Source organism: Periophthalmus magnuspinnatus, chromosome 14 (assembly GCF_009829125.3).
Source record: "Periophthalmus magnuspinnatus isolate fPerMag1 chromosome 14, fPerMag1.2.pri, whole genome shotgun sequence".
In the NCBI taxonomy this organism is placed as follows: Eukaryota; Metazoa; Chordata; class Actinopteri; order Gobiiformes; family Gobiidae; genus Periophthalmus; species Periophthalmus magnuspinnatus.
The window spans coordinates 18,714,173-18,729,858 of NC_047139.1; the positions used below are offsets into that span (position 1 = coordinate 18,714,173).

General features: G+C 39.6%; 1 protein-coding gene across 1 annotated transcript in view; it reads left to right on the forward strand.

Moving 5' to 3' along the window:
* Positions 1-15,686, forward strand: part of opcml (opioid binding protein/cell adhesion molecule-like) — a 352,880-nt gene that overhangs the window by 183,888 nt on the left and 153,306 nt on the right. The window lies entirely within an intron of this gene.

The window sequence follows — 15,686 nt, forward strand, 5'->3', positions numbered from 1 at the left end:
TGGACCGTCTCAAATTTGGATGGAGGATTTTCACCTTCCATATCCAGCTCTGGACATTTCAGATCAGAATGTCGAAGGGACTGGCTGCTCAGGCAAAGTATCTCTTATTATGGAACTTATTATGGCTATTACTTCAAGTTTCAGATTTTCAACTTTTGTCCATTTGACAGAATTCCAATTTCTTTTGCGATTAAACTGTAACTATCGAAACATATGTTAAACTAATTTTAAGTTTTGGATGGCTAAATGTTTTAAAATGTGTTATTCTTGATCAAGTCCGTATTTTATTTCATCCTAAAACAAGCATTTAAACAATGTTCACATGTTTGTGCGAGGGTGGACAATCTGCTTTGTTGTTTCTTTTGGAAATTAATTACAAGATACCTGCCAAGTGTAAAGAAAGTGAAAAACAGTTGGCACGTGCATCTTTATTAATATGTTAAGTAATTTTGGGTTTAAATGAATTATTTGAATTAATATTGTTGCTGTTTTAAAATTATTGTGTAAGAATACTGCGGGAACTGCTGATAGAAAACATATTGCAACATAAAGTTTGAATTAACAAGATTTGTATTTATTTTTTAATCAAATGAGGATTCAGTTTACAGCACATTTCAAATACATCAGTACCTTTTGAGAGAAGACTGAAATATGAACTGATAACTTGTTTGCAAAGGACTAAACAACAGGGACGTGCAGAGGATGTTCTAATGGTGAATATGTTGTTGTATTTACCTATTGTATTTTTAACACTCAAAGCATCTTTGTTAGAAAATGACACATAATTAGCAGTTTCAACTCATCAGTTCCCAATTTATGCAAAAATTGGTTTTCCCTTGATACCACCATAGACTATATATATTAATGGACATAGCTAACCTGCTAGCTGGCACATTTCAAATAGGAAGTGATCATGGGCGCATTTCCTGCTCCTTCGACTTTGGCTCCAATTCACTTTCTATTGAAAAACTGTGGCCCCTCTCTCTGTAACTGCTGCTGTCAAATGTGTTATTTTAGTCTTAAAACGTTTGTACTAACCCACATGATCCTAGCATATTTTTTTGCTGTTATCTAAGACATGAACATGATTAACAGACAAATCAGGTACCCTCTTTTCCGGAAGTCGCTCCCACTAGCGTTAACAACAGGTTTGATTGACATCGTATGTAAGCGCCCACTTCTGCTAAACCTGCGGCATGATCAGGAAGAGAATGGTACTTGCTGTCGAATTTCCAAATATTGAACTCAGCTCCAAATTGGCCTCTATAACTGCTCTAGCTTCGATGAGCTTCATTTGACTGGAGCCGAATGCCATGGGTGACGTCACACTCACTTAGTTCACTTCTTTATACAATCTATGGATACCACATACTTCATATCTGTTTCACTGTAATACTCCAGGTTGGACAGGCTGATCTTGTCCTGTAAAATCTGGTGTAATTTGGTTGCTTTGTGTACCTGTAAGGCTCTTTTGAATGGACTAAAAATTCCACTCTTGTTTTTCAATGCTGTGATTAACTGAAATTCACCAATTTAGTTTTAATTTAACGTCACTGATGGATATTGATCTGGGACACAGTAGTGCGATTAATGTTCGGGCCGGTCTCCTGCAGGCACACGGAGTACCAGGGTTATCTGCTCTCATCAAATCAATTAGCTCTCTGCAAACAATTAGCACCACTACCTCCAGTCACTATCGAGATAATTAGAATTTAAATTAAGAAGAGGCTGTATGCTAAATAATGGAAGTAATAGTATGTAAATAAAGGACTATGAGAAAATGTAGACTGCAGGGGGAGAAAAAGCGACTTCTCCTGAACTTGACAAAGGAATAGATTCATTTAAGCATAGTGGAAATTACATTAAATAGCTTTGGGGTGACTAAAAACGTTTGATATTTGCTAAATGGGATTGTTTTAGAAAAAGTTTGTCCCCTAGAGGGCGGTAGACCTTGTAAAAGTCAAATTAAATAAAATAAACAAACAAATAAATAAATAAATAATTTGATTGTAATCCTACCTGCAACTTTTTGATCATCAGTGGCTCAGCGATGTACTAGTAGTAGTTCCGACCAGATTGTGCTGTTATTGTGCCATTGGGCAGGACATTTCAAATACCATATGTATGAAATTGGTAACTGAAGGTCTGGTGTTGGCTGGAGGAATTGATTCTGTCTGTCTGACCCAGGGCAGCTGTGGCTATAAGTAACTTACCACTACAATGTGGAGTCGGAATAAGTAATGTCTACTTGGCTGTCTATAATGTCATTTTAGCTTAATAAACCACTGCTGTCTACTGGCAATGCTAAAATTTCATTTTCCTTGTCTTTAAATTACACAAAATTGACTCTTGTGAGCTTAAAGCCATGTTATATTGTTATTACCTCATCAAAAATATACCTGGAGTTGTTTCACAGATGTCTGAGTAACCCTTTGATTTAAATCTGTCTACATCTCCAAAGCTCAAAAAGTTCTGTTCCACCTTGTGATGTCATGAGGTGGTAGTTTTCAAGTTAACAGCTCCTTTTAGTTTTAGTTCAGTACAGATCAGCAATTCCAGGGATGAAATGATCCAAATGAGTTTAAAAACACAGTGGAGCACTTCCCGTATCACTACATGACATCACAAGGTGGAACAGAATGCTTTCAGTTTGAGAGAAGAATTAAATAGCCTAAATATGCAGGTTTGTGTGTTAAACATGTGTGAATGAAACAAAACACAACTCCAGGTCTGTTTGTGATGATGAAATAACATTATAACATAAATCAGAAAATAGTGCAATATGGGCCCTTTAAAGTTAAGGCAGATTTTATTGTCCTTATGGTGAAATTCGTCCTCTGCATTTGACCCATCCTGTCAGAAGCAGTTGAACTCGAAACCTTCTTACTATGAGGCGACACTGACAGCCTGGTTTGCTTTGACATCAGATGCTTTTACTGTTTTGTGGCCTCTCTTGCCTCCATGCTACATTTTGAAAACCAATTCCTGAATCTAATTTCAACATATTAACACTCGCAATGTTCCTTTCCCTTATAGCGCTTTCTCATTAGCCTATAATTGACAGCGAGAGATCAAGTCACAGTCTGAATAAAATAACAGAGAACACGCGAGGCAGCCCATCTCCAATTATCTGCAAAAGAACTGACGTGTCCTTTGTGCTCACCTTGAATAACCCCGCCAGCTGGATCGGTTCAGCCCCTTCAAAGCAGAGACACGGGCAGGGACGCGGGCAGAGGCGAGGGCGGAGGACACGGGCAGGGACGAGGGCGAAGGACACGGGCTGGGACGCGGGACGGAGGAGTGGGCAGAGGACACCGGCAGGGACGTGGACGGAGGAATGGGCGGATGAGTGGGCAGAAACGCAAGCAGAGACACAAGCAGAGACACAAGCAGAGACACAAGCAGAGACACAGGCAGAGAGACAGGCAGAGAGACAAGCAGAGACATGGGCAGAGAGACAGGGAGAGACATGGGCAGAGAGATGGGCAGAGACACGGGAAGAGACACAAGCAGAGACATGGGCAGAGAGACATGGGCAGAGACACGGGAAGAGACAGGCAGATACAGGGGTAGAGACAAAGGCAGAGACGCAAGCAGAGACAGGGGTAGAGACATGGGCAGGGACACAAGCAGAGACAAAAGCAGAGATGGGGCAGAGACACGAGCAGAGACGGGGCAGAGACACAAGCAGAGACGGGGCAGAGACACAAATAGAGACACAGGCAGAGACACAAGCAGAGACGCAGGCAGAGACAGGGGCAGAGACACAAGCAGAGACAAAAGCAGAGACACAGGCAGAGACACAAGCAGAGACGCAGGCAGAGACGGGGCAGAGACACAAATAGAGACAAAAGCAGAGACACAGGCAGAGACACAAGCAGAGACAAAAGCAGAAACACAAGCAGAGACACAAGCAGAGACATAAGCAGACAAATGTAGAGACACGAGAAGACGCAAGAGACACAAGCACAGACACAAGCAGAGACACAAGCAGAGACACAGGCAGAGACACAGGCAGAGACACAAGCAGAGCAGGCTTCAGATTTGGAGTATGCCAGCGCTGTGCCACTCGGGGGTCCATGTTGTGCACATCGCAGGAAAACTGGGCCAGGGAAGTCAAAGCTGAGCGTCCACACGTCCTCCATAAATATCTGTGTCGAGACTCTTGACATGTGGTGTCAGAGCACAGAGCTGACCACATTAATCTTCATTATGTGTGAGTGTCCAGTGCGCTCATGGTGAAGCTGCGGAAGATGCTACTGTCCTTTACCATGTGACTTTGGGTTTTTTTGTGGTATTTTTACATTTTTTTATTGACATCAAGTGACAGTGTCTGTGTACACTGGTGTATGAATGTGTGTGTGAATAGGTGAGCGGTTACTTGGTGTAAAGCACTTGAAGCTTTGAAGGTGGAAAAGCGCTGTATAAAAATGTGACCGTTTACCATTTATAATTTAGTAGTATCTCTAAAGGCGTACTGCTACTGCCACAGGGTCATTTCCATCAGTCGTTAGTTTATTTTTACTGTTAATGTATGTATTGCGCTATTATTAGTAATATTTTTATGTATGTTTCTTCAGCGCTGTAGTCCATGGGGTCTTAGTCAACCAAAGCTTTTTTAAACTAATTATTTTACTAAGATTATAAAGATTTACAAAGAAAACAGTAAACAGGTGAATGCATGGACTGAGGTAGCTGGAGTTTTGGGAGTGACTGGACCATTTAATCTCCCTTTTTCATTTCTGAAGGTGTTGTTTATCAGGAGGAGCTCAACAGTGACCGCTCACCCCGCAGTCCGGAACGATATTTTCCCATTGTTTTTCTCATAAACTTTCTGAAAAATAATAAATAAATAAATAAATAAATAAATAAATAAATAAATAAATAAATAAATAAATAAATAAATAAATAAATAAATAAATAAATAAATAAATAAATAATAATAATAATAATAATAATAATAATAAAAGTTTAAAAGCTTGCTCAAGGATAATCAGCCACGTAGAAATTAATGACCACAAGACCTTTTTATTTAAAAGGTATTAAAGTTATTAAAAAGTTATTAAAACATTTCACAGAATCTTGCATTTTAAATGGCTTTTTGGTCTTAAAACAATCGCGTTATGGTTTCTGCGTAATCCCTCTGTCGTCCAGGTCTGATCCATAGTAAAAGAAAAATGTAAAATCTGTCAACTGGAAAAAAAAGTTGCAGGAATGAAGAGATCAAAGAGCCAAATTCCTACTTTTTGTCCAGTTGACAGAACTGAATTTTTCTTTTACAGCCATGTTATGAATATTAGCTAGTATGTAGTTGGTTAGGCTCCATGATGCCTTTGAGCTCTTAATATTTGAATTTTTTGAAATGTTTAGGGGGAAAACTTTATGTAAAATTTACTGCTGGAACCTCCACATACCTAGTAGTTTTTGTGCAAGATTGTAATACTTTTTTGCCAGCGCCACGCCTCCTTTTAGACAATTAATCAATGAACAGGGAATTCCTTCACTCGACCAAGAGTTTCTACAAACAATGACCACCAAAGATATTCATAGTGATGCACTTTCTTTCCCCTCTGATTTGTACTATAAGCCTTCTCCAGCAGCAGAACTATGGGACACCTCAGCCTCTCCTTCTGTTGAATTTAAAGCTACAATTAATAACTGATATGGAATAGTAATAAGTAAATGCAACAAAAGACGTTTATGTGAGTATTAGAAGTCCTATGGCCAAACTGGTGGTGGTGGTCTACACCTCTCCCCCTGTCAAATCAAACCACTGTTGCTATGGAGATGGTCAAAAGCAGTACAATGGTAATGTTCCATCTTATTTTCATAAACAATAAATATAATCTATAAACGACATGGAGATGCTATTGGATGGTCTGAAATGTTCCATATTCAATTATTCCTAACAAATAAATATATAATAAATGCTTGGGGCTCGATAAGTTCCACACAAAGCAATAACATCTCCATGGAGACCAGCAGGTGGCAGACTCTCCTTCAGAAAAGTTACACGGTGGTCTTTAAAGCCAGCTAAACTTTTACATCACAAATTATATGTTAAAGAATCATTATGTCAGAAAATCAACATGATCATCAGTGGGTGACAGTGAAGTATTGTTTTAAAAATTCTCCCCAAAAGTGCCTTTTCTTGGAGATAAAAGCCAATCTAAGAATAGTTTGGAGGTCTTCTGATTAATTACCTTGACACGATGGCTAATGTGCTCCATCTATCAGTCAGTTTCAGAAGAGAGGTTAAGCCAATGACAGATTTTAATCAGATTTTTGAATGACATCTACAATATGTCTTCAGAAGTGTGGAAACTCACCAAAATCCCAAATCAAAATTTTCCACCAAAAGTTCTGCATTTCAATGGGCGCATAAAGTTAATTTGTTGCAACTTTTCAAGCAACAAGTAATGCTCAACAGTATGGCAATAAACTTATCTATCACCATGGAAACATACAGGTGGCATCCAGAGACCAAGTAAGAGGTCAAATCTGTGGCGAGCATGTGACGGACCTCCACCACAAAAAGTTAGATAGTGCACAATTATGCGTCCATCCATTTTCTTCTGCTTTATCCGGGACCGGGTCATGGGGCAGCAGTCTAAGCGGGGACTCCCAGACTTCTCTCACCCCAGACGCTTCCTCCTGCTTCTCCCAAGGCGTTTCCAGGCCAGCCGAGAGTCATTGTCCCTCTGGCGTGTCCTCGATCTTCCCTTGCACTCCATTTAAAAGTTGTAAATAGAAGACAATTTTTTTTTTGCTTTAAAGTAACTTGGAGTCTCATCCAGGTCTGATCCATAGTAAAAGAAAAATTCAAATCTTTCAAGATAATTAAATAATGATATTTGCTAGCACTGGTGTGTTGTTTTTTTATATATATATATTTCTTTACAATTTCCCAATGCAAACTACGTTCTCTTTCCAGCTATAGTTCACCTTCCCTCTGTAAATGGTGGATAATATTCTGCATTTTATATATTTTGGATTCAAATCCCAACACAAAAGGTTTTCAAATGCATTGTCCCCCAGGCAGGAAAAAAACATTGACATTTTCATTTTCAGAGAATGAGAATGGCTTTTACGCCGCCAGTGAAACTTTTGTTATTGTAGCCGCAATAGAAAGTTACTGCACTTTTCTAATGCTGTTCTTTGTGTGAGGTCAAATAGCGGGATATGAAAGGGCCCTGTACCACGAGATTCAATTTATATCAACTTATATTGCGTGAGTCACTCTGTTTTCACCTATGTTCCCCAACGTCTAACATCTGTCCATCTATGTATGTAGTAGTAGTTGTATAGAAAATTATATACTAACTGATAGCAAAACTAGATACTCATTTGAGCAGGTATTGATGATAAAAAAGGCACATTCTCAGGACAGAAATGAACCTTTCCTGAATATTTTTAGAATGATCTTGAGCTGTGCCAGAACAAGTATAAGACACATAGACTAGTACACACCCATGGACCACTATGAACCTACTGGACACTGAGGGATCACACAGATATAAGGACACATGGGGATATAAAAGAAAGTACTACCATTTAATGTTGAAAATCACATTCTATTGTCTAAAGAAAGAGGATTTTTACTGTCATTGTGGTATCGGTATCATATTGAGTATCGAGTCTATTCCTTAGTACTGAAATCAAACAAAAAAAAAGTTAGTATTGTGACAACCCTACTAGTAGACAGGTCTATGGACAGTTCATTGCATCTTCATTCAAAATACTTGCTCCAAATGTTGTGCTGAAAACAAAAACGAAATTCTCATGAGACAAGTTGGTGACGCCACAAGGCCAAGTTACTGATCAAGTCTAAGGAGAGGCGACTCCACTCATATGAGAATGAATTTTTCCAGGGTATTTTGTAGCAATAAAAACATCTCTCTGTAATTGAATAAATGCAAAATAAAAGTATTTCAAAAACCCCATAGTGCACATTAGTGTTGTCATGATGCTAACATTTTAAACTTGATTTTGATACTAAAGAATAGATTTGATACCGATTCCTATACCACAATAATAATAGTAAAAAAAACAAACAATACAATACAACAGAAATGAAAGTGATTTTCCACATTAAATAGTAGTACTTTCTTTTATATTCTCATGTGGCCTTATATCTGTGTAATCCCTCAGTCGTCCAGTAGGTTCCATAGTGGTCCATGGGTGTATACTAGTCTATGTGTTTTATACTTGTTCTGATACAGCTCAAGATCACGAAATCCAGGAAAGGTTCATTTCTGTTCTGTGAATGGGACTTTTTAGTATCGATACCTGCGGAAAATGAGTATCTAGTTTCGATAGTAGTTTTAGTATCAATTAGTATCTGATTTTTGATACTTTTGACAGCCCTGGTCCACATTTAATTTGGATTTATGTCATACACAAAAGCAGAATACAGCCATCCATATTGGACAGCTCCATCAGGTAGTCCAGGGGGGCGTTTGTTTTGTCCCATGGGCGCACACTCTCCTCTCCACCCGGCTCCTCTCAAATGGAGATTGGTGTTGAGCCTGTACACAGACACAGACTGTGGTAGCGTGCATCAATCAGACTGGTGACCTTGTCAGTCCAGACCCTCAGGAATATAGGGGCTGCTGCTTCCATGGAAACGGCACATTGGGCGGGACTACATGGACTACACCTTACCTTAGCAACAGCCCCCAAAAGAATCACATTTCCATCTGATTTTCAGTGTACTGTGTATACACTCCATGAACCAGATAGAAATGAATATTGGCATTAGTTAAAGAGATTCATGGTCACATTCGCCCAATACTTTTATTTTTGTTTTTGTTCCAGCTATATCGTCTGTCATCGGAATTCAAAATAATAATCTGAAGGCATTAGTCACTGAGCATTTTTGCAGTCATAGATTTTTTTTTAGAAAATCTGTCAAATCTAGATCTTTCAAGTCTGTATTTCGTAAAAGATCATAGAGTCTTGCATGTTGTTCTTGTGACTGAGAAACAAATCTTATATACTAAAAGCAACACTGTGTAACATTCCAGAGATGGCAAATTCCTTGCATGATTCCATGAAAATAAAGAGCTTAAACCAAACTTCTAAACATTCCCATGGTGACAGACACATTTCCTGCCATATTGTGCAATATTATAGCCAAGGAACAACATTTCCATGGAAATAAGCAGGATCAGCCTCTCCCAGGTCAAGTAAGGGTCCAGTTTGTGGATATGCAAGCCCACTCACAGTAAGGATGCAGGTTTTTCAGCTAAAAAGTTACACGGTAGGATTTATGCGAGAGATAGCAGTACACTCAGAGTGGCAGTTCCAAAATCATCACAATTTTTCCAGCTCATGTTTTGTTTTTTGTTTTTTTTTGTTTTTTCATAAATAACCCAACAAAAGGTGTCAAATAGGCTTCTGAGAACGGCTCAACTAATGTGAGAATAACTAAATAATCACTAATCTCACTGGGTCAAACTGGTTCATGGATCAATAAGAAGTGGATAAGACACTTCTCCTCTGTCCCAGGGCGAGATCGAGTAGTGGTCTCTCCAGGTACTGCAGCTTCCGGTAGCTTTGTAAGTTTTAGCCTAGCCCCGCTCCAAGCCTGCGCTAGTAGTAGCTATTGCTCTGATTGGCCAGAACTGATCACGTGGTGCATGTTTCTGACACACCTGGATGGGCCATTGTGCACAGACCATTGAAAAACAACACAACACCATCTTTGGTTCTTCTTCCAGATCTTATTATACTTCCATGAACGGGATGCTGGTCAAAATGCACAGTCAAGCTAGCCACCAAATCAATACAGTGTGGTCCAGATGTCTCATGTCATTTTCTGATATACAGACACGATCCTTCAGTATGTCCCTCGATATGAAGCACAACAGAGGTTATTTAAACTCTCCATGTGGAAGCATCACCAGGGCCTTGATAGACGATGTGTGATAACATGTGTGTGACAACCATAAATTTTATAAAGAAATGGAGGCACCGTTGGTTTAGCAGGGAATGGAGCTTAGCAATGCTGTCAATCAAAACTGTTGCTAACGCTAGTGAGAGTGACGTCAGGGGAAGAAAGACTGTGATTTGTAATAAACTCCTCCAGCCTTTTCATTTATATTCTATGGACGACTTGTAAAACTTCTAGACATTTTCAAGCTACAATATTTGGGGATACCTATCTGTGCAACCTCTGTTTCCATAAAGACTATTGAGTTTTCAGATAAAGTCATTCCAACTTCACTTATTGAATAAAAAGATCTTTGTCAAGGTCACATTTTTGTAATTTGATCAAACTCTATATCTGTCTTGGAGCAAGTGAAAAACTTCCTGGTTTCTGGACTTATCTTCTTCCAAATCCAAGTGTTCGCCAACGATAACCTCTTTAGCAAAGTCGAAAAGTAATATGGTGAACTTGGGTTTGAAGGCAAGGTTAGAGAAGAACTTTAACTGTGTGATTTAAACTTGTGCTTTAAGCGTTGATCCAGTAGAGAGCAGTTTTATTCCCTTTAGGTAACATTTAATATTGAGAGAGACGTTTTGAAAAGGTGACAAATTCTGGTTGTTTTGATGAAATTGCATTCTGTGAACAAAAGATTTTGTCTGTGCGAGCTGCGCGCAAAAGCAATTTGTGGATTTCCCTGACATTTGGAGAAAAGGTCAGTAATGGAAGATTTTAGGAGAGATTCTGGTATTGGTCCAAATGTTTAGGAGAATGGCTCCAATGAGAGATTATTTTTGTGAAAAGGAACAATAGCTTCACCTGATCAATAGCTGTTTTGAAGTTTGTCATATTAAGGCTTAATCCATCCTCTGCAGTTGACCCATTCTTCAGTGCTGCTGGGGCAACCTGTCAGGAGCAGAGAGCGCCACAGTGACGCATCTGGGAACACATTTTGTCCTGGTTTAGGCTTTGTTGATTCCTGGTTTGGTCCTGATTTAGTCCTGGTTTAGTCCTGGTTCAGTCATGGTTTAGTCATGGTTTAGTCCTGGTTCAGTCCTGGTTCAATCTTGGTTCAGTTCTTTAGTCCTAGTTTAGTCCTGGTTCAGTCCTGTTTTAGTCCAGGTTCAGTCCTGGTTTAGTCCTGGTTTAGTCCTGGTTTAGTCTTGGTTTAGTCCTGGTTCAGTCCTGGTTAAGTCCTGGTTTAATACTGGTCCAGTTCTAGCTCAGTCCTTGTTTAGTCCTGGTTCGGTTCTGGTTCAGTCCTGGTTTAGTCTTGATTTAGTCCTGGTTCAGTGCTGGTTTAGTCCTGGTTTAGTCTTGGTTTAGTCCTGGTTCAGTCCTGGTTCAGTCCCGGTTCAGTCCCGGTTCAGTCCTGGTTCAGTCCTGGTTCAGTCCCGGTTCAGTCCCGGTTCAGTCCTGGTTCAGTCCTGGTTCAGTCCTGGTTCAGTCCTGGTTTAGTCTTGGTTTAGTCCTGGTTTAGTCTTGGTTTAGTCCTGGTTCAGTCCTGGTTTAGTCCTGATTCTGTCGTGGTTCAGTCCTGGTTTAGTCCTGGTTCAGTCCTGGTTCAGTCCTGGTTTAGTCCTGGTTCAGTCCTGGTTTAGTCCTGGTTCAGTCCTGGTTTAGTCCTGGTTCAGTCCTGGTTTAGTCCTGGTTCAGTCCTGGTTTAGTCCCGGTTCAGTCCTGGTTCAGTCCCGGTTCAGTCCTGGTTCAGTCCCGGTTCGGTCCTGGTTTAGTCCTGGTTTAGTTCTTATCGTGATACCATTGATTTCAGCCTTGTGTTTCTTTTGCCGAATGGAAATGAAGATAAAAGTGAAAGTTTTTTCTAATGCATCAGCCTAACTGCAGTACATTTTTGTCTCGAGCAGAGTTAAAATACAAAAGATTACAGATAACTCACTACAAGAGGAGAATTTTCACACTGCCAAAGATAATCCACTGAGCTTTATCTGGACATAAAAACATCTACCACACTTGTGCTCTCCAACCCCATAGTTTTCAGCTGAGGACAAACGTGTTATTATTCGCTTGTTCCTTTTGTCGCTCGTCATCTGCCCTGTTTCACACTCTCTCGGCCTGTAGTGCTCAGACCCCGGACCCCCCCGATTGGAGCGCACACGGTTCCCTCCCCATGTGGTCGTCCCTGGCGATGAGGAACACAAGGAAACACTGAAGGCCAGCCCCCCCTCCGCCTACAGCTTGGATCTATCTGTGTCTTTGTTCTGGAGATTTGAGAAGTTACTCACAGAAGAACACAGAATGGATCTGACAAAGCTTTGTGTTATGAAGTGGTGTAGGGCAGCTTATTAAAGGAGCACTTTGGAACTTTTCTGACAGGGGTCTACCTTTGACTTGCGGATGTTGCTAGACAAACAAGGATTCCTATTGCGAGCAGGCAGGCCTCTCCACAGGTATGGCCAGTTACGAGTTGACGACTTGGCAGCATCATCACCATGTTACCATGCAGATAGATTAGTTTAATGCAATACTGTGGGACATTCTAGAGAAAAGAGTATAATAGAAATTAATAATGGAACATGGATCATGACTGAAAAAAAATATACATGTTTTGGGTCAGAAGTGCACACTGGCAGAGTGGTTATCCCTTGGTGAGTAATGTGTGTTGTGATGTGTTACATATATAAATACATTTGAACTGAACGGAATGATCTTATTTCAGTTCATTGTTGGCGAAAATCATAGACTGTAAATATAAATGGACATAGCTAACCTGCTAGCTGAAATAGGGAGTGATCGTGAGCGCACTTCCAGCTCCATTGGCTCCAATTCACTTTACATTGAAAAAATGTGGCCCCTCTCTCTGTAACTGCTGCTGTCAGGCTCTTCATTTTGGTCTTAAAATGTCCTCTCCATGATCCTGGTGTTTTTATTTCGCTATTGTGTCTGTAAATCAAGATATGAACATTAACAATAGACAAATCAGCTGCCTTCTTTCCCCGAACGTTAGTGAAGCTGTCAACCAAACCTGTTGCTAAGTGCCCGCCGAACGTTATGAGTGACGTCACACTTTTTTTATATAGTCTATGGTCCTGGCTCAATCCTGGTTTAGTCTTGGTTCAGTACTGGTTGAATCCTGGTTGAGTCATCCTTGAGTCCTGGTTCAGTCCTAAACATCCCTCCATCACTTGATAACATAAAGTTTAATATTATCTAGACTTGATCTGTGAGACATTCAATTGTAAGGCCATTTTGTTTTATATAAATGTGGCTGAACATGTATTGTATTGTGCGGTTATGGACTCATAAATCTTTCATTTATATAAAATTCTTCAAAAGCTTTTTCTGTGGAGTCTATGAGGACGCTGTGAACACTGTGTAAACGTTTGACTAAGTTTCTGTTCCCTTTAATAATACATCATATCTCCACTGCAGTAGAGTCACTGCACTTAAAGTCAGGTATTAGAACTGCAAACATAAAATATATTACACAGACACAAGTATTCAAGTGTTAATGAATAATTAATGGAGGGAGATCGAGGCCACATAGAAAAATGAGTCATATAAATATAAAGATTTTCTAAAACAGATTGGCAAAACGTTCATAATATTACTTACGTCGTATAGTTTCAGTGTGGTTGGTGTCTTGCCAAAGGACACAATGTAAGAAATCAATTACTATGTAGTTAAGGTTAAAGGGCCCATATTACGCTATTTTCTGATCTCTGTTCTAATGTTATTTCCTCATCACAAACATACTTGGAGTTGTGTTTTATTCATTCATACATGTTTTACACCCAAACCTGTAGATTTACGAGTTCTTCTCTAAAACTGAAAACACTCTGTTCCACCTTGTGATGTCATGTGGTAATACAGGAAGTGCTCCACTGTGTTTTTAAACGCCATACACCTTCGCAAGAATCATCTGGGTGATTTCAAACCTCGAACTGCCAATCTCTACTGAACTAAAGGTAAAAGGAGCTGTTAACTTGAACACTACCTCTTCATGACATCACAAGGTGGAACAGAGCATTTTGAGCTTTAGAGATGTAGACAGACTAATAATAAAGGGTTACTCAGACATGTGTGAATGAAACAAAACACAACTCCAGGTAGGTTTTTGAGGAGGTAACAACATTATAACATAGCTTAATGCTCACAAGAGTCCGTTTTGTGTAATATAGAACCTTTAAAGGGCCTGTACTGTCAAAAGCCCCAGGAAATTGCTTCCACAGTTGCTTTCTCATCTAACAATAAACCCAATTGGACAAAAATGGGAAGACACTTTATAGTTTTGACCCAAAGTTGATTTAGAATGCATCTTTATGTATATATTCATTACAAATTGTTAGTTTTATAAAGCCAAGCCAAGCCAAGTTAATTTATATAGCACAATTAGTACACAACGTAATTCAAAGTGCTTTACAGAATAATAAAGACATTAAAATGACAATACAGCAAATCAAAACATAAATAGTCATCATAAAATTAACATTAAAAGAGAGAAGTACAGAATAAAAAATGTTTCAGTCATATGCACAGCTAAACAGAACCATTTACAGCCTGGATCTAAACATTGTTAAAGTAGAGGCCTGTCTCACATCTTCAGGAAGACTGTTCCAAGTTTTAGCTGCATAAAACTGAAACGCTGACTCCTCATGTTTAGTCCTGACTCTGGGCACCAGCAGGAGGCCGGTCCCACATTTTTTTCTGAACTAGAAGACATAAAAATCAGGGATAGCACTTTTAAGAACCCCTTTAATCCCATCTGTCTACAGTGGAACATGGTGAGAATTAGCTGGACGGGTGGACGCTCCATTTCCCTTTGGCGTAATTACATTGAAATAGACAGTTGAGATGAACAGTACATTCTCGTAGCGTGTCTTTACCGGCTGCCCCCTGCCCCACGCGCTCTGTGTAAACCCTGTCAGGGCGGACATACTTTATGGCCCCTCTCCACACAGAATCCATCACATCAGACAGACAAAATGAGTTCCTGAGCTGTTTGGCCCCAGACGCACTTGGGCCTATTACCTAGGTGTCGTCTGCTGGAGATTTGTGCACCACCCATGGCTATTTCCTCCCCATAAGAGATGGCGCTGTCCCAACCACTGCTTTCCAGGTCTCCAGTCCAGGGCAGGGACCATGGGTGGGGTTAGGGAATCTGAATGGGCTAAGATACTGGAATGAATCTGTGAATATGTAGATTTTTTAAAAGAAGATGTGTAATCCCTCAGTCGTCCAGGTCTGATCCATAGTAAAAGACAGTTTTTGTCCAGTTGATAGATTTTACTTTTGGCTTTTACTATACTTACTATATATGCCAAATTTTACAAATAGAAAAAAAAACTAGCCATTAAAGTGGCACCAGTCAAAAAATGCATAATAATGAATAATCTGTGGAGAAAAAACCCCGTTCATGCCAAGAATGTGTTTTCCAAGCTATTTTTGAGCGTGCAGTTGAATAAATGCAAGACAGACAAGTTTAATGCCATACAGTGGAATATTCCAGGCAGAACAATAATCAACCAATCATCAAGTGACGAACCTCTCACTAGAAAAGTTACATATTGCACCTTTAACCCTAAAATTTACCAGTGTGACTGTATCCTTGACAACGCTGGATTTCATAAAGCTGGTCGTATAGAAGAACTATGATCTGTTTAGCAATTTGAATGAAATAAAATGATATGAATAGTCACTAATCTGAAATAATCCAAAAACTGGGGGTATTTCTTCTTACATCATAATGCAAATAAATAAATAAATGTGATATCTGTACTTTATCCCACTCTCAACACAG